Consider the following 22,975-nt stretch of genomic DNA (forward strand, 5'->3'; position numbering starts at 1 on the left):
CAACCTGGATGTCCACTAATTGCCTGAAATTAAATGGCAACAAGACCGAGGTACTCGTGGTGGGGGGGAGTCCTTCAGTCTGGTCGTCGGCATGGTGGCCCCCATGCCTAGGGCAAGCACCTATGCCCCGTCAGGAAGTAAAAAACCTGGGCGTATGGCTCGATGCTGACCTGTCTTTTGGACCCCAAATAAACCGAGTGGCGGGTGTCTGCTTTAGCGTTTTAAAAATCTTACGCAAGGTCCTTGCTCTCGTGTCCCCTCCAGCTGAAATGTGGGGAGAACTACCCTTGCCCAGGGGGTTCCTCGTCACTAAGGCGGAAATACCTGGACAGACCGTCAGCGTTGGCGTGATCTGTACCAGGACGGTGTTCCACCGTAAAGTCCATACCCTGTAGGGAGATGGACCACCTCAACAGCTTCGGGTTTTCACCCCTCATTTGCATCAACCATCTGAGGGGCCTGTGGTCCGTCTGAACCCGGAAGTGAGACCCAAACAAGTAGGGTCTTAGCTTCTTCAGCGCCCAGACCACAGCAAAGGCTTCTCGCTCAATTGCACTCCACCTACTTTCCCGTGGAAGTAACCTCCTACTGATGAAGGCTACGGGTTGGTCCCAGCCCTCCTCAGTCATCTGTGAAAGAACAGCCCCTACACCATGCTCTGAAGCGTCTGTCTGCACTAGGAATTCCTTGGAGAAGTCAGGGGCCAAGAGCACGGGCGCCGTGCACATGGCAGTCTTCAGGGTGTCGAAAGCTTTCTGACAGGTGTCAGTCCAAATCACGTTCCTGGGCTGCTTCTTCGAAGTCAGCTCTGTCAAGGGGGCAACGATCGTTCCATAGCCCTTGACAAACCTCCTGTAGTACCCAGTGAGCCCCAGGAAGGCCCTCACTGCGGTCTGCGTCTTGGGGGGTTCCCAAGCCAGGATGGTCTCAATTTTGGGTTGCAAGGGTGCCACCTTGCCACTCCCCACTTGGTGTCCCAAGTACACCACGGAACCCTGCCCGATCTGGCACTTGCTTGCCTTGATCGTGAGGCCTGCTCGGCGCAGCGCCATCAACACTTCCCAGAGGTGGCGCAGGTGTTCAGGCCAGGTGGCACTGAACACTGCGATGTCATCCAGGTAGGCGGCACTGAACGCATCCAGCCCAACCAGTACCTGGTTGACCAACCTCTGGAAGGTGGCAGGGGCATTCTTCATCCCAAATGGCATGACTCGGAACTGGAAGTGCCCATCTGGTGTAGAGAATGCTGACCTCTCTTTGGCCCCATCGGTCAAGGCGATCTGCCAGTACCCAGACGTTAAATCAAACGTACTGAGGAACCGGGCAGCCCCCAGCCGATCAATGAGCTCATCAGCTCTGGGGATGGGGTGCGCGTCAGTCTTCGTGACTGAATTGAGTCCTCTGTAGTCCACACAGAACCGGAGTTCAGGTGTGGCTCCCGGCGCAGCAGCCTTTGGGACCAAGACCACGGGGCTGGACCAAGGACTGCTGGAGGACTCAACCACCCCTAGCGCAAGCATTTTGGAGACCTCCTCCTTAATGCAAGCTCTGACCCTGTCAGTTACCCTGTAAGCCTTGTGCTTCACAGGTAAGCTGTCTCCTGTGTCCACATCATGGACGCACCAATCTGTGACACCAGGAACCAGGGAGAATCGGTCGGAAAATTGTCCCAGCAAGTGGCGGCAGTCTTCCTGTTGTTCGGGCGTCAGGGTGGGTGAGAGGTTAACTCCATCCACTGACCCATCTTTCTCAGAGGCCACTAAGAGGTCAGGAAGAGGCTCGGTCTCCTCTTCCATTCCATCATCAGTGGCCAGCAGCATGCCCACTTCGGTCCTCTCTAAGTGAGGCTTAAGGCGGTTAACATGTAGGACCCTCAAAGGGTTCCTGGGAGTCTGCATGTCCACCAAGTAGGTGATAGGACTTTTGCGCTCCACAACCTCGAATGGACCTGTCCACTTATCCTGAAGTGCACACGGCTCCACTGGGGCCAAGACCCACACCTTTTGTCCAGGTTGAAGCTCTACCAGAGTGGCATTCCGGTCGTACCACCGCTTCATCTCCTCCTGGCTGGCTTCCAGATTTGCCTCAGCAAGTTGCCTGAAACGCCGAGTCTGGTTTCGGAAGGCCAGCATGTAACTATATACATTCTGGGGAGGTTTCCTGGGAGATTGCTCCCAGCCTTCCTTTACCAAACTCAGAGGTCCTCTTACCGGGTGACCATACAGAAGCTCAAAGGGGCTGAATCCTAGAGACTTCTGTGGCACCTCTCGGTAAGCGAAGAGCAGGCATGGCAAGAGGACGTCCCACTTACGCCTCATTGGACCGTCCAGGCCCATGATCATGCCTTTGAGGGTTCGGTTGAATCTCTCAACCAACCCATTTCCTTGGGGATGGTAAGGAGTGGTGAACTTGTACGTTACCCCACACTCCTTCCACAGGGATTTCATATATGTGGATATGAAATTGGTCCCCCTGTCGCTCACCACCTCTAGAGGGAATCCCACTCGGGAGAAAATTCCCATCAGTGCCCGTCCCACCACGGGGGCCGTCACTGTCCTCAGAGGGATGGCTTCAGGGTACCGGGTGGCATGGTCCACCAAGACCAGGATGAACCTGTTGCCCAGGGCTGTCTTGGGGTCCAGAGGCCCCACAATATCAATACCCACTCGTTGGAATGGTGTACCGACCACAGGGAAAGGTTGCAGAGGAGCCTTGTGCTTCCCTCCGCTCTTACCACTTGCCTGGCAAGTCTGACAGGTTCGGCAGTAGGAATCTGAATTCTTGTGCATTTGGGGCCAGTAAAAGTGGGTGACAAGCCTGTCATAGGTCTTGTCCATCCCCAAATGTCCTGCTAACGGCACATCATGAGCCAGCCCCAGTAGGAAGGTTCTGAACTTCTGGGGTACCACCAGCACACGGGCTGACCCAGGTTCAGCAGCCTTAGGCTCGGAATACAGGAGGTCACTCTCCCAGTACACGTAGTGTGTTTTGGCCTGAACACCATTGGCCTGGTCTGCAGCCTGCTGCCGCATACCCACGAGAGAAGGGCATTCTTTCTGCTCCCTGCAGAATTCCTCCCTGGAGGGACCTCCTTCTTGCTGCCAATGGGTCAGCTCAGGCAAGTCTCCCAGTTCGGCAATCTGTTCCCCGGTAGGCTCCAGAGCATCCCCCTCAGGGTCTACTTCCTCCTGGGCCGTGGGAACTTCGGGGGCCGGTTTCCCGCGCCTCCTGCGCCTTCTCCCTAAGGCCGGTTCCTGGACCTCTCCCTCAGGCTCCAGGACCCTCTCAACACCCCTACTGGCTGCCATGGACCGGGTGGTCACGCACGCCCAGTCGGGTAGACCCACCATCCTCAGATGCGTGGTCTTCTCCACCTTTTCCCAAGGGGAGCTCTCCAGGTCGTTCCCTAGCAGACAATCTACAGGCATGTCAGTTCTCACAGCGACTTGTAGAGTACCAGAGACCTCCCCCCACTCAAAGGGAACTTGAGCCATTGGACAACGACTCTCTACGTTGTCAGCATTGACAACCCTACAGTAGGCATTGGGTACAATTTGCTCTTGAGACACCAGGTGTTGCCTCACCGAGGTCACGCTGGCTCCTGTATCTCTAAGAGCCTCAACCTTCTTTCCATTGATGGTCACCACTTGCCCATATTTCTTAGTGTTAGAGGGCAGGTAGGTTACAGGGACCATCTCACTGTCTCCTAGCGAGACTAGGGTCATCTGCCCGGGACCCCCACCCTCCTGGACTGCTACTTCCTCCCCAAAGTTAACACTAGCTACTTGCCGGGGTGGAGCACCAGTGGGTGCGGTCTTACCAAACAGGCGACACTTAGGATCAGAGGCAATGTGACCCGGGTCACCACACTTATAACAATTGAAGGGCCCCTTTGGAACAGGTCTACCTGTCGGGGCCCCGTTCTGCTGCGGGGGTGGGGGAGGCTGAGAACCCTTCTGCTGGTTCCCTTGGGAATTACTTTGGGGGCCTTTTTGGAACCCCTTCTGTTTACCCTTGTCCCCCCCACTCTTCTGCTGGGGACCCTGCCCACCTTTGGCGGAGTCTCCCACTTGACCCTTGTGGACCCTGGTGCTGAGCCAGCGGTCCGCCTCCTCAGCAAGCTTCCTCGGGTTGGACAGCTTGCTATCGATCAGGTGCTGGCGTAGCTCAGGAAAACATTGACTGGACAAGTGCTCCCATGCAATTAAATCAAGCAGCCCTTGATAATCATTCACTTTGCTACCCTTCACCCAACCATCCAGCGCTCTGCAGAAAAAGGTCACATATTCCACATACGTACTCTCAGGGATCTTCTTGGTCTCCCTGAACCTCTGTCTATATAGCTCAGGAGTTAACCCATACCTGGTCATTAAAGCTTCCTTCATATGGGGGTATGAGGTTTGGAGATCTAAGGGTAAATCTAACAGTGTGTCACGCCCTTCAGCAAGGAACCTTCCCCACAACCCCGCTCCCCAGTCTTTCTCAGGGACCCGGTGTGAGGACATGGCCACCTCGTAGGCCCTAAACCACTGCCCTATGTCATCCTTTCTGAAATACTCCTTTACTACATCTTTGGGGATGTACACCTTGGACTCTACCTGCGCTGGTGGAGTGCTGCCACCAGAAGGAGCGGTGTCCAAACTTTTCGCCTTCAGCTCCAACTCCTTCAATCTGATATCATGATCCATTTGGCGTTGTTGTGCCTCCAGGGCCAACTTCTGCTTTTCCATTTCCATTTGTCCTGCCAACTTTGCCATCTCCATTGCATGCGCCCTGTCGGCTGCCCTGTCTGCCAGCTCCTCTGGCGACCGGACTCTGCTGGGCTCCTCAAGGTTGTCGGGTGGAACGATGTCCCCCGCATTCCGTAGGTCTCGTGACTCCTTCCAGGCTCTCAACGCCTTGGTGTACTGGGGCTTCCTCTTGCATCCAGCATGGGGGACTCTGAATTTTACACTGTAGCCTTTCAATTGCTCCATCGTGTAGCCTTCCAGTCTCTCCCAATCCACCTCATCTATTCCAGAAATCACAGAGAGTGCTCTTCCAGCGGAGTGCGAGCCAGGCATGGTTGCAGTAATGGCAGATGTCTCAACAAAGTTCAACAATTACAAACCTGTGGCTGCGTTATTTGGTCTGCTCTCACTATCTGGTGATTAATAATTCACTGTATGCAAATTATAAGTGCAAATCCGAAATCCCACCCGCTGCCAACAATGTTAGAGTCGGGGATCTCTGGTTGGCGCAAGGTTGCCCTTGTGTCAAGCAGGAACCCTCTCCTCCACGTCAGGGCGCAGGATAACCCCTCGCGAATGACCCTTGCTCACCCTCTAGGTGCGTGGCGTGAGCAGCCAAGGCGATTCCTCAGGCGTTGTTGGTTAAGCACTTACAATCATACACACAGTAAATACATTAATCCACCCAGAAACGGACACCAGACTTGGATATATATAAAAATACGATTCTTTATGTAAAAATAAGGTATATATATCTCAGCAGACTTATCACAAGACCAATAACGTTTTCGCTATGCCACCAGGTTATACAGCAGGCAAATGTTCGTTGTTCGTAGTCTCTTTACTTGTAGTTCCAGTACTCACAGAGATCGATTCCTGCGAACGGGGAAATAAGGCGTTGCGGGCCCCGAGCCCGATGCTGGAACTTCTTTCGTGGTGTGGAGAGTCGGCACAGGTCGGTGCAACTCTCAGCTTAAGGAGTGTTCTTGGGTCCTCAATCAGCAGGTGTGGGCACGTAGGCAGGCGCGGCCAGCGACCCTTTAGCACGGCGGTGCAGGAGGGTCTCCACAGCGGGGGCGGCGCGGCCTGAGATGTCCGGGGATAGCGAAGCGGGGTCACAGGGCACGGTCAGTGCAACTGGATGACCCGGCGTGGATCACAGTCGTCGGACGGCTTCCGGCAGGAGGGGTGATAGCGTGTTCAGCGCACTCCAATGGCAGGCGGTGACAGGGGTGCAGGCGGCCTGGCCCGGGGACAGAGAGCGGCTCCGGACGGAGCGGGGCTCTCACGGGATTGCGGCAGGCGAGCTCCTGAGTGTCACGGCCCTAGGAGGGGCGATGAGGGGCGCAGTCTCTTTTCCAGCGGGATGCCCACACGGCTCGAATTGGAGGATGAGCAAGAAGCACAGAGAACCCACTGTTCCTGGGGTTCAGTTCAGGGGGCAAGCTCAGATCAAGCCCTTGGAGAATGTTCAAGCACAAAGTAGCAAAGTCTTTTCAGTAAGTCCCTTCCTCTCCTTTCTCAGCAAGGCAGGCAGCAGGCCAGCTCCTCCAGCGTCTCCTTTTCCTTCTAGTCGGGCAGAGGTTCTTTGTGGTAAACAGGATTCTGATTTCTTAGGAGCCAGGCTCCTACTTTTATACCATGATTCTTTTGTTCTTTAGCGCCAGGGGGCCTAGGCCTGGCTCAGTCCAGTTCTGGAGCACTTTGTTATGGTGACTCTGCTCTTTCCTTTCAGCAGCAGGGCAGAGACATCAGCCGCCCCACAGGGGGTGGCGCCGGCTTTGTGGTGGCAGAGCACAGGTCTATTCAAGAGTCAAGGTGTACTCCTCCCACCCATCCAGGTGTAATCTCTCTACCCACCACCTGGCAGCCAACCTGTCTCTGGGGATTCCCCAACCCTGCTCCTTACTGTTGCCAGGCAGAACACATACACACAGCAGAGGCGGACTGAGATGGTCAGGTCAGTAAATACTAACTTTCTAAAAGTAGTATTTACAAACCCAGGATACTAAAATAGACTTGACTACAAGAAGTATTTTATCATCCTGAGTTCAGGCATACTAAACTTGACACTTCTACCATGCTCTCTGAGTCCACTGGGGTCACAGCGTCGGCGTGATCCCGGCAGCCCATTCTGGCCTATGGAGAGCAGGTAGCCTTCAATAGTGAAGAACGAAAATGGCTGTAATTCACTACTAAGACATGCCACACACATCAGGGCATGTCCTACCTTATGCCTACAATGCACCCTGCCCTTGGGCCTACCAGAGGGGTGGCTAATATGTAGGTAAGGGAAGGTTTAGGGACTGGCAAGTGGGGGCACTTGCGCAGTCAGCGCGACGGTCCGGGACCGCGCACAGGGTCTGCGGTGGCAGACCCTAGACACACTTTACAAGGCCGCTTCCGTGGGTGGCGCAACCAGCGCTGCAAGCCCACCAGCAGCATTGGCATTCACAAGCCCTGGCACCCCTGGTGCACTCTACTGGGGACTGACAGTGAATCCAATCAACCAATCATGGACATCAATTACAGGTACACTTTACTTAGGGAGCACTTGCACTGCGGCACGGATTAGCCGTGGCGCAGTGCCCTGAGCGGACAACACCAGCAAAACAGTCGAGGCACACCATCAAAAAGTGGGAGGGAACTCACGCCAAGGTGCCAGGTCTAACACTCTCCTTCCTATGTCCGCCCGGAGAACGTTGGTACATGCCCTCGTGACATCGCGCCTAGACTATGGCAACCTTTTGTACTTAGGAGCCACCTGTAAGGCAATAAACCGCCTCCAGGTATTGCAGAACGCGGCAGCCCGACTCATCCTTAAAATTCCTAATAGATCGGATTCGAAAGCTGCCCTTCACACTCTCCACTGGCTGCCAGTGAGAAGCAGAGTGGAATTTAAAGCCCTCTGTACCTGCCATCGCATCCTTGCTCGGAAAGCTCCCAGACCACTCCAGAACCTAGCTATCAGGTATGAACCTTCTCGCGCTCTGCGCTCTTCTCACGGAGGTCTACTTGTGGTCCCTAGGGTCAGAAAGGCTCGTATGGGTGGACGCTCTTTTCGCCATTTGGCAGCGAAGCGCTGGAACGCCCTGCCTCTTAATCTCCGCCTAGACCCCTCGGAATCCAGCTTCCGGAAGAATTTAAAAACTCTCCTCTTTTCAAGATAGTCGTGCCTACTCCTCACTACTGCTCTGAGTCTCTCAGCTGTAGCGCGGGGACACGCTTTCGAGCGTTACCAAGCGCTTTATAAACCTCCCTAATAATAAGATCTACTCCTTTAAATAGGAGGAGGTTACAAGCCTTCCAAAGCGCCTCTTAACAATCTCCTTAGTGAGAACTACATCTTTATTAAGGCGGGAAAGCCATTCCTTAGACAACTTGCAAACGGCCTGTGCCATCATACAGTTCCAGAATAAGTGTTCTGTAAAGGAAACAACCTTGTACCACCGACCATGCAAGATCACGATGGATATTAGACAAATATTCTTGTGTTTTTTTTTTTATCTTCACAAGGCTTCATCTTTAATGTGTTTTTTACGAATATTAGGATTAGTTATGTTAAACGGACGCAATGTGGAAGAGTATGCAGACCGGTGTGTATTTCTCTATCATTAAAAGCTGGAACTATGTAATGAAATGAAGATAAGACAAGTATAGCGTATAGAGTATAGGATTGTGGGTATGCATATATCACACAAAGAAGTGGTCGGGTACCCGTCTGTAATCACTGCTTTTCCTGGAGGCTCTTGCTTTAATCTTTCCTTCATCCCTCTTCCGGTTGCACCGCCGACACGCCCACTTCTGGGTCTACGTCACTTCCTCCAGTGCTGCGACGGCTACACTCTGTCAGCCGTTGAAAAGGAATATTCATCCATACCTGAGTGATACGGAAAAATAACCCTTGAATAGTTTAGAGTATTAGAAACAGTGGGTGTTGCTTCAAACCGAAAAATATGATCGCCTAATAATGTTAGTGTGAGGCTGCAATTTGTCACGATCAACAATAGAGGGTATGGTACAAAAACGTTTACCATAGTTTGCGAAAATGAAGGAGAGGGGAGTCCTCACCACGTGCTGGCTTCCCATGCTGGGGGTGCGGCAGGAGTGTTCTCCGGAGGCTGCGTGCGGTCACAGTAAGAGGAGGTGCAGACAGCGTGCCACGCCATGCACTCTTCAAATGTGGCAAGTATTTCACATTTGATTAATGATCAGTTTTTAGATAACACTGTCAACATTTAGCGCTATAATGCAGTGCTCTCATCACTTGAGAATTTTTGTCAAACAAATGAGACATTCAACTTTGAAATTATCGATCCTGTGTTGATTGATTACAATTTGTGCTAACATGAGATTCTGGTTTAAACAAAGACCAATTAATAGCAGAGGTTCATTCTCCTAAAGGTTCAGAACATATATTCCCAGTTTGCACCTTCGCTTCCACTGTTACAGAGGCCAAAGGAGCTGTAATCAGCTACTGGTTATTTGAAAATGAGATACGGTTGTCTGAGATTTTAGGGGGCATATTTACAAGGCGGCGATAGTAAATTATTGACGCTTTTGCGGCCGTTTTCGGAATAAAAAGCGGCGATAATTTTATCGCCTAACTAGCAAGGCCACGCTAACGCATGAAACCTTGCATTAGCGCACCTATTCTTAACGCCCAGCTTTGCATCTCTAATGAGATGCAAAGTGGGCGTTTCTGACATGACAGGAGAAATGTTGCTAACCGACATTTCTCCTATCATCAAGCCCCACGCTATGAAGCATAGCGGCAGGAAAAGTAGCGATAACCCCTGTTATCGCTACTTTCCTTACGCCTGATTCAGGACTGACTTAGCCATGATATCCTATGGAGGGTGGATATCATGGCTAAGTTTGTGAGTCCCTATCAACAAGCTAACGCCACATTTCCTGAGATTATCGCTGGGTTTCCAGCGATAATCTCACGTTAGGCAGTTCGCGCTAGGATTTTTATCGCTTTTCAGATAAGCGTTGCTAATAGCACGCTATCTCAGCGATAAAAATCCACGCTAGCTGGCGATAATTATCCTAGCGCCAAGTGCGCTTAGCGATAATTATCGCCGGTTGTTGTTGATATGCACCATAGAGATTTCTGCACCAGTTGCAGCACATATTAAAACACACGAGAAATGTGTTTATGTAAAAAAACACGGATTAACTCATAACACAGAATGAAAGTCATGATGGCACTTTCACCAGAATGGTCGCTGCGCACCTGATTGACAGTGCAGGGTCTGTCTAGAGGCCCTGTCCTGTTAATCACAGCGTGACACAAGCCCTCTCATCCCCCTGCAGTTTCGGGACATTCAAATGGGCGCTGCTGGAATCTTCACCAGCAACCCTGGAAAAGGACACTTCAGCCGAGTTAATTACAAGCTCCTCGGAAGCAGAGCAGCTTCTGCCCTGCACTGGAGCAAAAACCTAACCAGAGCGTGCCGAGGATCAGGGTACCGGCACTCTCCCTGATTACAGAGGGGTGCCGGTACTGACGGCAAAAAAAATCGGAAGTGCCGGTAAGTACCGGCCCATTTAAAGCACTGGCAGTCAGCCATTAGCCGGTCAGCTTTGCGCTTGTTGGACCCAAGAGGGTTTCGCCAGACAGGGGGTCGACTTAGCCTTCCAGCCATGCCGTTCGGGCCCGCCGTTCCACCGAGGTCGTCAGCATGGCCGTGAGACATGGCTGACCTGCACAGCAGTCCAGCCAAGCTGCCGACCTACGTAACAAATCACCATCCAGCCAGTCTGACAGTCAGCCCACTTCACAGTGAGCCGCCCGGCAGTCCAGCTACTAAAAACGTCATTGTTTCCGTCGTCGTGCTCCAGAGTTTTATTGCCACACTTAGAGGCATATATTTACAAGGCAACGATAATAAATTATCGCCGCTTTTGCGGCCGTTTTCGGCCAAAAAGCAGCGATAATTTTATCGCCTAATTAGCAAAGTTACGCTAACGCATGAAACCTTGCTTTAGCGCAGGGATTCTTAACGACCAGCTTTGCATCTCTAATGAGATGCAAAGTGGGCGTTCCTGACCTGAAATGACAAGAGAAATGTCGGGAGGCGACATTTCTCCTATCGTCAAGCCCCACGCTATGAAGCATAGCGGCAAGAAAAGTAGCGATAACCCCTGTTATCGCTACTTTCCTTACGCCTGTCCTTACGCCTGCTTCAGGACTGACTTAGCCATGATATCCTATGGAAGGTGGATATCATGCCTAAGTTTGTGAGTCCCTATCAACAAGCTAACGCCACATTTCGTGAGATTATCGCTGGGTTTCCAGCGATAATCTCACGTTAGGCAGTTAGCGTTAGGATTATTATCGCTTTTGAGATAAGCGTTGCTGTTAGCACGCTATCTCAGCGATAAAAATCCATGTTAGCCGGCGATAATTATCCTAGCGCTAAGTGCGCTTAGCGATAATTACAGCCGGTTGTTGCTGATATGCCCCTAAAATAGTTATTCATGGCCTATGCGAGACCTAAAAAATCACCATCCAGCCTGCCAGTCAGCCCACTTCACAGTCGCCCAGCAGTCCAGCTACTAAAAAATGTATGAGTTACCTGTCATCTTTCTGGAAAGTTTCATTGCCACACGAAGTGCAATGATTACATCCCAGCTGACCGCTCTCCCTCTAGTGACCACCAAGTGAACTACACTTGATGGAGCCAAAAGGCCGAGAAGCGTTGTCGCCCAGTACTTGTACCTCTACTTGTATGATTTTCAGAAAACTGCACGTGGGCTGCTCTTCTCAGAATAATTACACAGGGTGCTCTTGGGGGGGCATATTATCAAGGACGGCGTTCAAATTATCGCAGTTTAGCGGCAGAAAACTGTAGCTAAAGCGGCGATAATGGGCTTGATAATATGCCCTTGAGAATTCCAATAGTAGCCCAGGTTCACACCAGAACATGGGCTTCTATGGGAATTCTCTGCGGCATATTATCAAGCCCATTATCGCCGCTTTAGCGGCAGTTTTCTGTCGCTAAAGCAGGGATAATTTTAACGCCAGATCTTGATAATATGCCCCTGAATTCCCCAACATGATATGAACGGTTAGAATTTCTCTTTCTCACTACCTGCCTGAAAGGCACCCACTAATAAGCAGTTTGCAGTCAACAGATCATTGGGACAGAGATATGTGTTGACACTTATCTACAAGCATATGTACAAACCCCTTATCCCACGGAAATGTCACTTTTTTCGACATTCCTGTGGCGATAGGGGTTTGCCTTATTTACAAGACAGCATTAAGCCACTTATGGCTTAATGCTGCTTTGTAAATAAGACCCCCATTCAAGTTATGCTTAGCGTGAAAGGGGAGGGCAATGGTTGTTGCGGTGGGCGTTCTACTGCAACACCCATTGTTTCTGACGCTACCTCCTATTTATGTAAATAGGAGGCAGCACCAGAATTAAGACCAGGGAAAACCTGGTTTTAACCTGGCGAAGTGAGGAGAAATATTTAATTTCTCCTCGTTTTTGCTGTTTTCATGTGTGCTACGTTGTGCAGCACACATGAAAACAGAAAAAGGACAATGATTGTTTATATTCAGGAAGGTCCCCCTTCCTGCACATAAACAATAATTTTTAGGTCGAGTATTCAAGACCTATTGTAATTTCTTATGTTGGGTTAAAGCCATCCCCCAGCTTTTGATTTGTTTGTTTCAGTGTCCTTCAAAAATCCTTGCTTGCCAGTGGTCAGTCCTGCCTCTTTGTCCCTCCTTTCTCTTTTCCGTTCCTCCCATGCAGCAGGGACAGTACTGTCTCATCAAACTACAGTTCTTTGTCTGTTCTCTGGGGGACTACTCTATTTATTTATTTATTTATTTATTTCCTGCTCTGTTTCTGTTTGCCTGTGTGTAGTTCCTGCACCATAGCTGATTACATTTAAATACAGTTTTCCTCCCTCCCACCTCCTCTTAATTCCCTTTTTTTTATATATATCTTTATTGAAGTTTTTCCCTATTTTTTCCCAACAGGGGTATCAGCACAGATAAATAGTTTCAGCAAAGAGCAAACAAGAACCACAAAATTGTAATGCTTAAGGCAGAAACAGAAATCAGAGGCCCGAAAACAAACAGATATATAATCAACATGAGGAAAAAGAAAAAATTGAATAAGATTAGCAGCAAATACAGTGAAGCTCCAGTGAGGCATTTGTCAAAGCCATGTTTACCAATTCATACCAACATCAAATAGATTTCCACACCGATTAACTTAATTTATACAGATTCCTTCCATTTTATTAAGGGTGCCCTGATATGTCTACCCAGCAGTTTCGCTTTCCTTCCCTCTCTTTCATAGATTGCTCTCTCCATTGTGTATATGGAAAGTAGGCGAGCCAGCCATTGCTGAAAAGTGGGGGGGAGGGGGGTCTAACCAGGCAGAAGCGATATTAATCCTTAGGATAGCCATGGCGATAAAAAGAAATTGGTAGGTAATCTCATTTTGGTTTATACTACTTATTCCTAGCAGAATTAATTCCGGGGTAAATGTTATTTTAACCCCAAGTACATAATCTAGATATTCCATAATTAGATCCTGCAGTCCCTGCAATCGAGGGCAGTAAGCAAACATATGCACTAGATCTGCTTCCAGATCCCCACACCGAGGGCATGTAGTGCCTGTTGTACCACCCCACTGTGCTATTCTGGCTGGCGTGTAATATAAAGAAAAAATAGTTTTAAAATGTTGTGCCTGAAGCCCAGCCAAAGATAGAACCGACTGACCCATCTCTAAGGATTTCAAAAGTACTCCGGGGGCAGCCCCCACGCACTCAGCCCATTTAGCCTCGTGTTTAATTAAATCATCTTGTTTCAAATTAATCAGTTCTGCATAGATCAGCTTAATCGCCCCCTTAGTCCTGCCTTGCATGATGTCAATTATTATATTACTAGCAAACCCACAAGCCCCCCCAATTGTTTTTACAGAAGAAGCTATGAAGCTGTAGCTATTTAAAAAAGTTGCCTCTTTCCAGCCAAAATCCTTCTGTATATCTTTAAATTGACGAAACCCTTGCTTTTCAATTACATCCCCAGCCTGACGAACACCCTTAATAGCCCATCTGGCCATGGTCTCATCCGAAAATATCTCCGGAAGCATGGGGTTTTTAAATAAAACTGTATAATAATTAAGTCTCCCTAATCCAATCTTCTTTTTTAGCGCCCCCCCAGATCTTAAAAGCAGCTATCAGTGTCTTAAATTTTATCCGCTTTAATAGCTAGGCTCTGTGAAGTTAAGGAAGCAATTCTCAGCGTTTTCACCCAATAATAATTTATAGACATCCAGGAGATCGCCTTCCCCTTCCCTTTCCCAAGGGCACGACCCTACCAATATCCCCATATATTGCAAGGCTGCCGCCCAATAATAGCTACAAAAATCAGGAACCAAAAAAACACCCTTTCCCCGTGATAAATACATAAACCGAAGAGCCCGCCTAGTTTTCCCGTGTGTCCAAATAAATCGATTGATTAAGCCTTCTAAAATAATAAACCAAGATTTTTTAAATTCCAAAGGGATTGCCCTAAACAAATATAATACTTTCGGTAAAAACATAATCTTGATGACATTACATCATCCCACAAGAGAAAGATGGAGGTTATTCAATCTATCAAAATTCACCCTCGCCTTTCTAATTATTGGTTCCATATTTTCAACCACCAGTTTCCCTAGGTCTGAAGTAACTCGTATACCCAAAAAAAACGGCTGAATCAATGACGCGGGGATCTTCAAAATTAATAAATCGACTCTTTATAACTTGAGTCTTGGATTCTTTTAGTGCATACCCAGTGAAAATACAAAACTCATATGAAATTGACTCAACCGTTTCCAATGCCAAATTGTGGATCAGTGGTGATAATAGCCACATCGTCGGCATAGGCAAGGACTTTGGATTCGACCCCCTGGCACACAACTGGACGAATTCCGTTGTTAGCCTCAAATAATCGTATCAGGGGGTCCATGTAGATGGCAAACAACAGAGGGGAGGAGGGGCAGCCCTGCCGGGTCCCCCTCTGTATATTAAAAGGAGAAGTATAGTTGCCATTGATCTTTCAGCGAGCTGTAGGGGCCGCATATAGCACTTGGACAGATTTGATAAATCCCTCTCCTAGCACAAACCCTTGCTGCTTCCCATAGAAATTCCCAGGAGACCCTATCAAATGCCTGTTCAGCATCTAATAACAACACTGCCATAGGGTCTCCTGAGATCTCCATCGCATCAAAAAGGGTGATCACCCGCCGTATGTGTTGTGTTGTTCCACGGCACACGATAAACCCATGTTGGCACGGGTGAATAGTTTTTTTAAAAATACCATTTAATCTCGTAGCCAATATTTTAGAAAATTTTTTAACATCACTATTTATTAGGGTAATTGGGCGGTATGAGCCGGGTTCTTTGGCTGGTTTATCTTTCTTCAAAAAACACAATATCTGCCCCCACCCATGAATTAGGGGCTGGACCACCCCTTTGAGCTGACATCATAACCTCTATAAGATCCTGTCTGATTGAGTCATTAAAGATTTTATAGATTTCCAACGGGATCTAATCGGGGCTGACAGCTTTACCAGAAGGCAAATCTTGTAAAGCACCCATTATTTCTTCTTCGGAAAACACCCTCTCGAGTTCCTCCCTGTCTATAGGATCAACCTTCTGGGTAGATACTTTATCTAAATATTCACGGATACCCCCAGGTGTAGCGGCTGGTCCGCCTGTGTATAGCTGCTTTTAAAAAAGCCTAAAAGTCTCCCGAATACCTGCTGCGTCTGTGATGACCTTCCTACTAGTATCATAAATTCCAGAAATCTCCGAAGCTGAGATTTTTTGCCTAACTCTGACAGCCAGAGTATGTCCCACACGCTCATTGAATTCATAGCAGTGCTGCTTTTTAGACAGATAAATCTCTGCTGCTTTTTTAGCCAGATGGTCGCCTGCCTCGGCCGTTTTAATAGCCAGCTGTAAGAGTATTCTATCTAACACTCCTCCAGTGCTGATGGCAGTAGCTAATACTTCCTCAAGATTATTTAATTCCTCCCTTATCTCCAGTTCCCTAAATCGCTCCATCTTTTGACGACGCAAACTGAAACTTATAGTCTCCTCTCTGACCCCCGCCTTAAAAGCCTCCCAAACAATTCCAACCCTAGTGCTCCCCCGATTAAAATCCCAGAATTCTTTAACCCATCCCTTCATGTAAACAATATAATCCGGATTTTATAATAACCTTCGTTCAAAGGTCCAACCAACATTCTTTTTTTCCATCAACCTAAAACTAACCGTCAAAACTAATGGGTTATGATCTGAGATAATACACGGGTGCTTCTCAATACCTAAATTAGTAATAAATTGATTGGAGACAAAAAAATAATCCAGGCGGGAAATAACTTTATGCGAAGCAGAGAAAAAGGTGCTACCTGGATCCGAAGGTTTCAAATAAGCCCATGCGTCAGTCAGACCATTATTGCGAACTAGATTAGATAAGGCAAAGCTAACTTTTCTTTTTTCCCTCAAATAATTACTTCCTTGGGTACCCCATTGTACCCCCAAACCATTAATATTAAAATCACGCATAGGATTATTGGAGCAGGCCACATTGCCAAGCTAGAATCTAATTTTCTAACAATTCCGGGCCATCACATGTTGAGCCGTACAGTGAACAGAGTGTGAATTTAAAATTCTTAAGCAGTCATTCAATCACTACCCACCGATCCCATTAATCGACTGACTTTTGAAGAACCCTCACATCATTTCTCCGAGTAAGAATTGCCACCCCCCGGGTTCGGGAACCCTGTGTGGTATGTGCCAACAATTTAAAACCAAGCTGTTCCATTATATGAGCTCTGTTACCCTCTAAGTGTGTTTCTTGAATACATAATAAATCAACACGTAAGAATTTCAACCAGATTGCTGCCTTATTCCTCTTATTCTGGTCGTTAAGCCCACAGATATTCACTGTCAAAACCCGCAGATTCATGTCTTAAAATTTCTTGGTTTCTTGCAATAAACACATTTTGCTGCTAGTCCATCAAACCCTACCTTGCCATTCATGCTTATTATTCGAACCTCCTGAAATAACCTAACTAGATCATCTTGAATCCAGTTCTGCTGCCCCTTTACTTGCTTCACAAAGTGAGACACCTTAACCTTTGCTGAGCCCCCACCACCTCAAACAACAAGGACCCCAAACCTCCCACCCCCACCCCCCCTTACCTCCCTTACAGGCAATTTGGTCAGCCAAGACCTAGATATGGCCGAGACAACTCCTACAAAGACAACGCCAGAGCCCTCCCCCCAAGTAACCCCAAGAACAACCACTTCACATACTTCAAAAGAAGATATCCATTCTCAAAACTAGCAGGTAGTAATGTACGTCACCCCCAGCCCGAGCCCCGTTGTTTTAACAAGAAAAATTATCATATTTTATCAGCATTTTAAAAAGACATATCAGTCCTTTCCTGAATCACCCTTATCCCTTTCGGCTACATTGGCCAGCGCCTTCTCCCCTCGTGATTCTGTTTAATCGGTAAGAAACTCTTGGGCTTTTATTTCCAAGAAAAAGATTCTGACCCGGCCCTTATGGATAAACTTGAGCCGTGCAGGAAACAGCAGAAAGGCATCGCAGCCTGCCCCTTGGTATGGGGTGATCAACTGATGTAGCCTCCATCTCCGCTCGACCGTAGTATGGCAAAAATCCGGCCGAGCGAAGAAGGTGTGCCCCTCTACTGTTCTTTTGGAGTCCGGTCTAGCTCGGTCGAGAATTGCCTCTCTCAGCAAAAAATTACCGATGAAAATAAGAATCGCTCTGGGACGGTCTCCCTGACTATTGGGCTGGGGTTTCCTAAACATTGGGAAGCGGTGTGCCCTCTGCACTTCCATCTCCCAGTTCCAGTGGACCAAGTCTGGAAAAGCCGCCTTCAGTAGCTTCACAACAAACGCCAAAATGTTCTCCCCCTCTGCTTTTTCCTCAAGGCCAAGTAGCCGGACATTATTTTGGCGCTGCAGATTCTCAAAATCCTCAAGTTTCCAGTCCACATCCCGTGAATATTTTTCCTGGGCAGCTTTAAATAAATGCAGTTTCTCAACCTCCTCCTCCACGGCAACAGTTTGTGCTTCTACATAGGTTATCCGTTCGGACATGTCAGAACATAGCTTATTCGTCTTACGAATTGCCCCTTGAAGCTTCTTGGTAGCGAGTTGCGATCTCTTGCTCTCCTGCCGGGCCTCGCCCTGCATCTGTTTTAAGGTTGTATAAAGTAACTCCAATGTTGGTGGTGGAGGCACGCTACCTGGATCGTTGGTTCCACTCATATCATTGTCACCCCCGAGCCTGCTACCCGAGCAAACTGTCAGAGTTGAAGCGGAGTAGTCCCATTCAAGCTGTCTGCTAGTTGAGTCCGAGGATTGGCCTTTGGTCCTGGCCCGATGCCTAGAAGTCTTGGACTTCTCCAGAGACACTCTCCTGTGACGAATCCAGCTCACTAATCTGAGATGTGTCAGAGTCATCATTCAGTGAGAAAAACGTATTGCCCTCCGGTGAGAGCAGAGGCGCACATGGCCAGGCAGAGCCATACCCTTGGTTGTCTAGCTCACAGGAAGTGTTATTCATATTTCCTGGCTCGAAACCAGAGGGTTCCACATCGCAATAAATCTGAATAGATGTACAAAATTTATCATGGGTTATCTGGGGGAGCGACACCGCAGCTTCGAGTACGCCTTCTATGCTTGTGTCACCTGTCAAGGTATTATTACGACATCCACTTATATCCTTATTTATCGCCTCCCCACTGCCACTACACTGGCTATTATTGTGGGCGTTCATGTCGTAGGACCTTAACGAGGGATTCTCTCCCTTCAACGTCACCGCTGAGTGTGATCCAATTAATCCAGGTGGTCCATCAATCCCTTCACACCCATGGTGCCTCATATTGCTGGATTCCAAATCAGTGTTATTAAAATTGTTGCCCCGCTGGGGTAAAGGAACATCAGAAAAACTACCTGTTCCAGAAAGCACTGGAGCGGTAGTAGGTAGAGCCAGCTTGCCCATAAATGGAACTGAATCTGAAGCTGAAACTGAATCACACCCCTGCGAAGTACCTTCAGAACACAGGGATATAGCCAAAGCAGGGGGGCAAACAGGTAAACTCATATTAGTCCCAGGGGGTGCCGCTGTCATACTTGATATACCAAATGCCTCCATTACCGATGGCTGACGCAAAGCGCCCTCACTAGCATTAGCCGTCCGTAATCTTGTCCCGCCTGCTACTCCGGCTGCACCAGCATCAACCATTCTGCCCACCTCACCTCTCTTTTTAGGGTCGCCATACCGTGTCTGTCCTTGGTTTATCCCAGAGTCCGCAGCCGGCCCCCCTGGTTGCTCTCTCCTCAGTTCCCTCCGACCTTTAGATCCTCCGGCAGCTTCTTTCGAATCAAGATTCACGACATCCTGCTCTTTAAGGTTTTTTACCGTCTTTGGGGCCATTCTCGCCCACAGCCAGCATCGGAAGATTAATGCAGTGTGCTGCACCAGCCGTGAGAACAGCAGCGAGACCGGGAAGTGTCCCCAGCCGTGAGACCTCCCGCAAGGGATATGGCGGTAGCGCAGGTGAGCCAACAAAGACTCTGACCCCGAAACCCGGGTCTGCAGGTTTCCTTTAGCACATAGACCAGGAGGCTCGGGTAGAAAGTTACTTGAAGCGTGGTAAGGACGACACGAAGCTCACGTAACATATATTTTTCGATTCATTCGGGTTTACCAGCAGGGGACATTGGAAAGGAGAGAGAGGTCAGCGCTGCCTTCCGTGGCGTTAGTCAGCGGCCATCTTGCCTCCCATTCGGGTTTACCAGCGGGGGACATTGGAAAGGAGAGAGAGGTCAGCGCTGCCTTCTGTGGCGTTAGTCAGTGGCCATCTTGCCTCCGCCTCCTCTTAATTCCACAGTTGTAGTGGGGGTGTGTCTTGCGCCATGCCTCCTGCTTTGTTTATATTGTTTAGGTTTTTAGCAATTTTTGATGTTGATCAGCATTTGGGCTATTTTTTAGTAGGGTGTCAGTTTGGTTTTGGGCTTTCTTCTAAGGAGGATTGGGCTTGTTTTTTTCTGTTGCAGTCAGCAACGCACAGGAGCATTAATCCTTTTTGCCGGCGTGCACTATGGCTCCCAGTGTAATACAAGCTCAGATTTATTTTTTGCAACTGGCATGCGCGATGTGACAAGCTTCGCCACACAAGGGATGACGTGAGAGGAGTACAGTGCACTGCGCAGTAGCTGGGACCAATGTTCCCTCTACTTTTTTTCCTCTGTGTGCGGCAGTGGAGGGTCTCTGTGCGCTGCAACTATGGCTATGTGCTCCAGGAACCAGACCACTCGCGTGTGCAGTGCCAAATGTCACTCCAAATCTTTACTTAATAAGGTGAATTGATGGTGCATTTTCACACATACAGCACCATGTTTAGGGTCTCACGACCGGTTTGCAAATTGGAAAAACATTCCAATCAATTGGTTACACAGGCAAGTACACTTCAGGTTTAGAAAAGCACAAGACTCCAACGGTGGTACCATCATTAGATTTTACTAAATATTCTTAACTGGAGCACTGTTTATTGGGTGGGGAAATGTTGAGAGGCTATACAATATCACATATACACAATAAGTTACAAAATTACATAACATATTTACAATTTGATGTGAAAGCTACTGAGTAATGTTGGGCTATCCCGCCAGAGATAGTTTGTAAAACTTTGACAACCAGGCAAACATGGACTGTGGGAGAGGGCCGTTCAGACATGTCAAGTGGCTTCACTAGATGGGTGACAGGGTTGCTTCTCACGGCGATCCTTGCCATTTTTCCAGTGCTGATAAACTCTATCAATTCAACTTTCCCATTCAGGAGGTAGGCCTTTGTCCTCATCAGCATATCCAAATGCTTCTGCTCTAGTCTATTCCACAATTTACTCTTGATAGTATTGATGAGGCTGAATCCTCGTTCACAATCTGCACTCGATGCTTGAAACGTTGCGCAGACATCAACAAGCTGAGACCACACTATACTGAGCAGCATTGCGTACAGTGAAATTCACCATGTCTTGAAAGGTGGTAAATAACCCACCCTTTACATATTCTGCCACCACATATTTATAGTCTCTGTATTGTCGAACATCTTCTGGTGTTTCACAATCACCCAAGACCAAGACATTTTTATACTTTTCAACAGGTCTTTGTATATTCTCAGTCCCAAAATCAAAATGTGATTGTGTTGCTATTGCCTGGATTTCAAAACTTGCCCATTCTTTCAGTTCATCTTCAGGGAACCTTTTTTGCATGTGCTCACAAAGAAGGGAAACAAAAGACAAACTAGGCCCACTGTCAAACTCTTGGCTTTCCTTGTACCCCACCATCATATCTCTTACATTGCTGCTCCAAAAGACAGTGTCCCCCAAATACTGTTCCTTAATTTGGCCAATCCTTGCTCTTGCATACTGTACAGCTTCAACAGTAGTCAAAGAACTTTTTTGGAAGTTTGCACAAAGATGCAAATTCACTCAGAATGTCATTAAGTACTGCAAGGGAAATATGGTAGTTTGAGTCAGATAGCTTTTTGTAACAATATTTAGCAACTGGATCATTCCCTTCAACTTTCTCATGCTCAAAGTACTTAAGAACTGCCTCATAATTCCGAATTAGTGCACCAACTGCAAAATGCCTTGAAAGCCACCGGACTTCATTCAATGGTTGAAAAGAGACCACTTCACAATCAGAGACCGATGCCATTTCATCCAGCTTTGACTTCCTTGCAGGAGATCTGGAGAACACAGTGTAGACAGTCCTCAATAATGTCTCCATCTCTTGAACCATTGGAACCCTTTTCCAGGCATCATCAACTCCCAAATCTTCTTGATGGGCGACACAATGCTGCTCAACTAGATGGGAAAAGGCGAGTAGCAACCATTATTTTTACCCAGCATCACAGATCCACCATCGGGTATGAACATGACCATTTTCATAAGGTCCAGTTCATTGGCAGTGTAGAATTCTTTCACAGCAGTAGTGATAGCCTCAGCATTTAAACTAGTCAGCTTCACTATGCCCCCAAACAGTGTTTTGTGCTCTATTGAGGTTACAGGTTGGAACTTGAAGTACAGGATGAGCATTTTTGTAACAGAAATATCTGTGCTCTCATCAATTATCAATGTGTGATACAAAGCGTTACGAAGTTCTGCCATAGCTTCTCAGTGTATCACGCTATTGATGGCCTCAAGGAACTCAAAGGCATTGTTCTTGCTCCTCCAGCTGTCTGGCACCTTCACATACAAAGCTAGGTGGTCATGGATGTCTGGTACAGATAACATATAAGTATTCATCTTGACTGCCACAAACACATTGTTGATAAGAATCTTTATCTCCTCAGGCAGGGATCTTTGTCGTTCAACTGCTTCCATTCTATTTGCTTTGTCAGTGGCAGTTTCTGTCAGCATTGCCCGTACTCCAAAACCAAACCTGGCAGCAGCACTTCTGTTTCTCAATATCAACATGGCAGACTCGTGAACTTTGCTAATTAGATGGCGTTTCAGGTAATCCAGTTTCCAGCCATCACTCCATTTCTTCCCTGTAGAAAAGTCCCCAACAATCTTGGCTTCGGCACATGCTTTGCAAATCAAGTCCACGTCTGGACTGTATTGAAATAGTTCCCCAAGTTGCACACGAACCTTGCTTTGTGATTTCTGTGTCTCAGCCTCCACAATTTCTTTCATCCACTCTTCCTTGAATACAAGGCAACATTTCTTCCTTTGTGGTGAAGCATCACACTCTGCAGAATGTACAGCTTTGTGCTTGAACATATTTGTGATGACTGGGTTAAGCCTGCTATGCCACAAAGCCTGCAAAATAAAGGAATAAAGGAACATGGCTAAAGTTGATGTCTATGCTCATGATTGCAATCTGTCACATAATACGGAGGCATTGCTGGCAAAACGTAGAGTATAATTAACTGGATTTTTTTTCTGTCCACTGCCCTGCTCTTTCAAACTTAAATGTAGCACTGTCCGTAGAGCCTGCAATAGAAGTAAAGATTGTTACAGCACATTGTGAATTTGTGATACAGCAATATACCATGTGCACTATAAGGGATCTCTACCAAACAATTACCTGTTGTGCTTGTACTCATGTATGCCCGTTCAATGGTGTGGGGTACTGTCTGCGAAACCTGCAACAGAAGAAAACATGGGCAAGGGATG

At 48.0% G+C, this 22,975-nt stretch overlaps 1 pseudogene; it reads right to left on the reverse strand.

Annotated features, from left to right (window-relative positions):
- Positions 1-21,661: 21,661 nt before the first annotated feature.
- Positions 21,662-22,579, reverse strand: LOC146863392 (uncharacterized; annotated as a pseudogene).
- Positions 22,580-22,975: the final 396 nt, after the last annotated feature.

The sequence above is a fragment of the Triturus cristatus genome, chromosome 2_2, assembly GCF_964204655.1.
Source record: "Triturus cristatus chromosome 2_2, aTriCri1.1, whole genome shotgun sequence".
NCBI classification, from domain to species: Eukaryota; Metazoa; Chordata; class Amphibia; order Caudata; family Salamandridae; genus Triturus; species Triturus cristatus.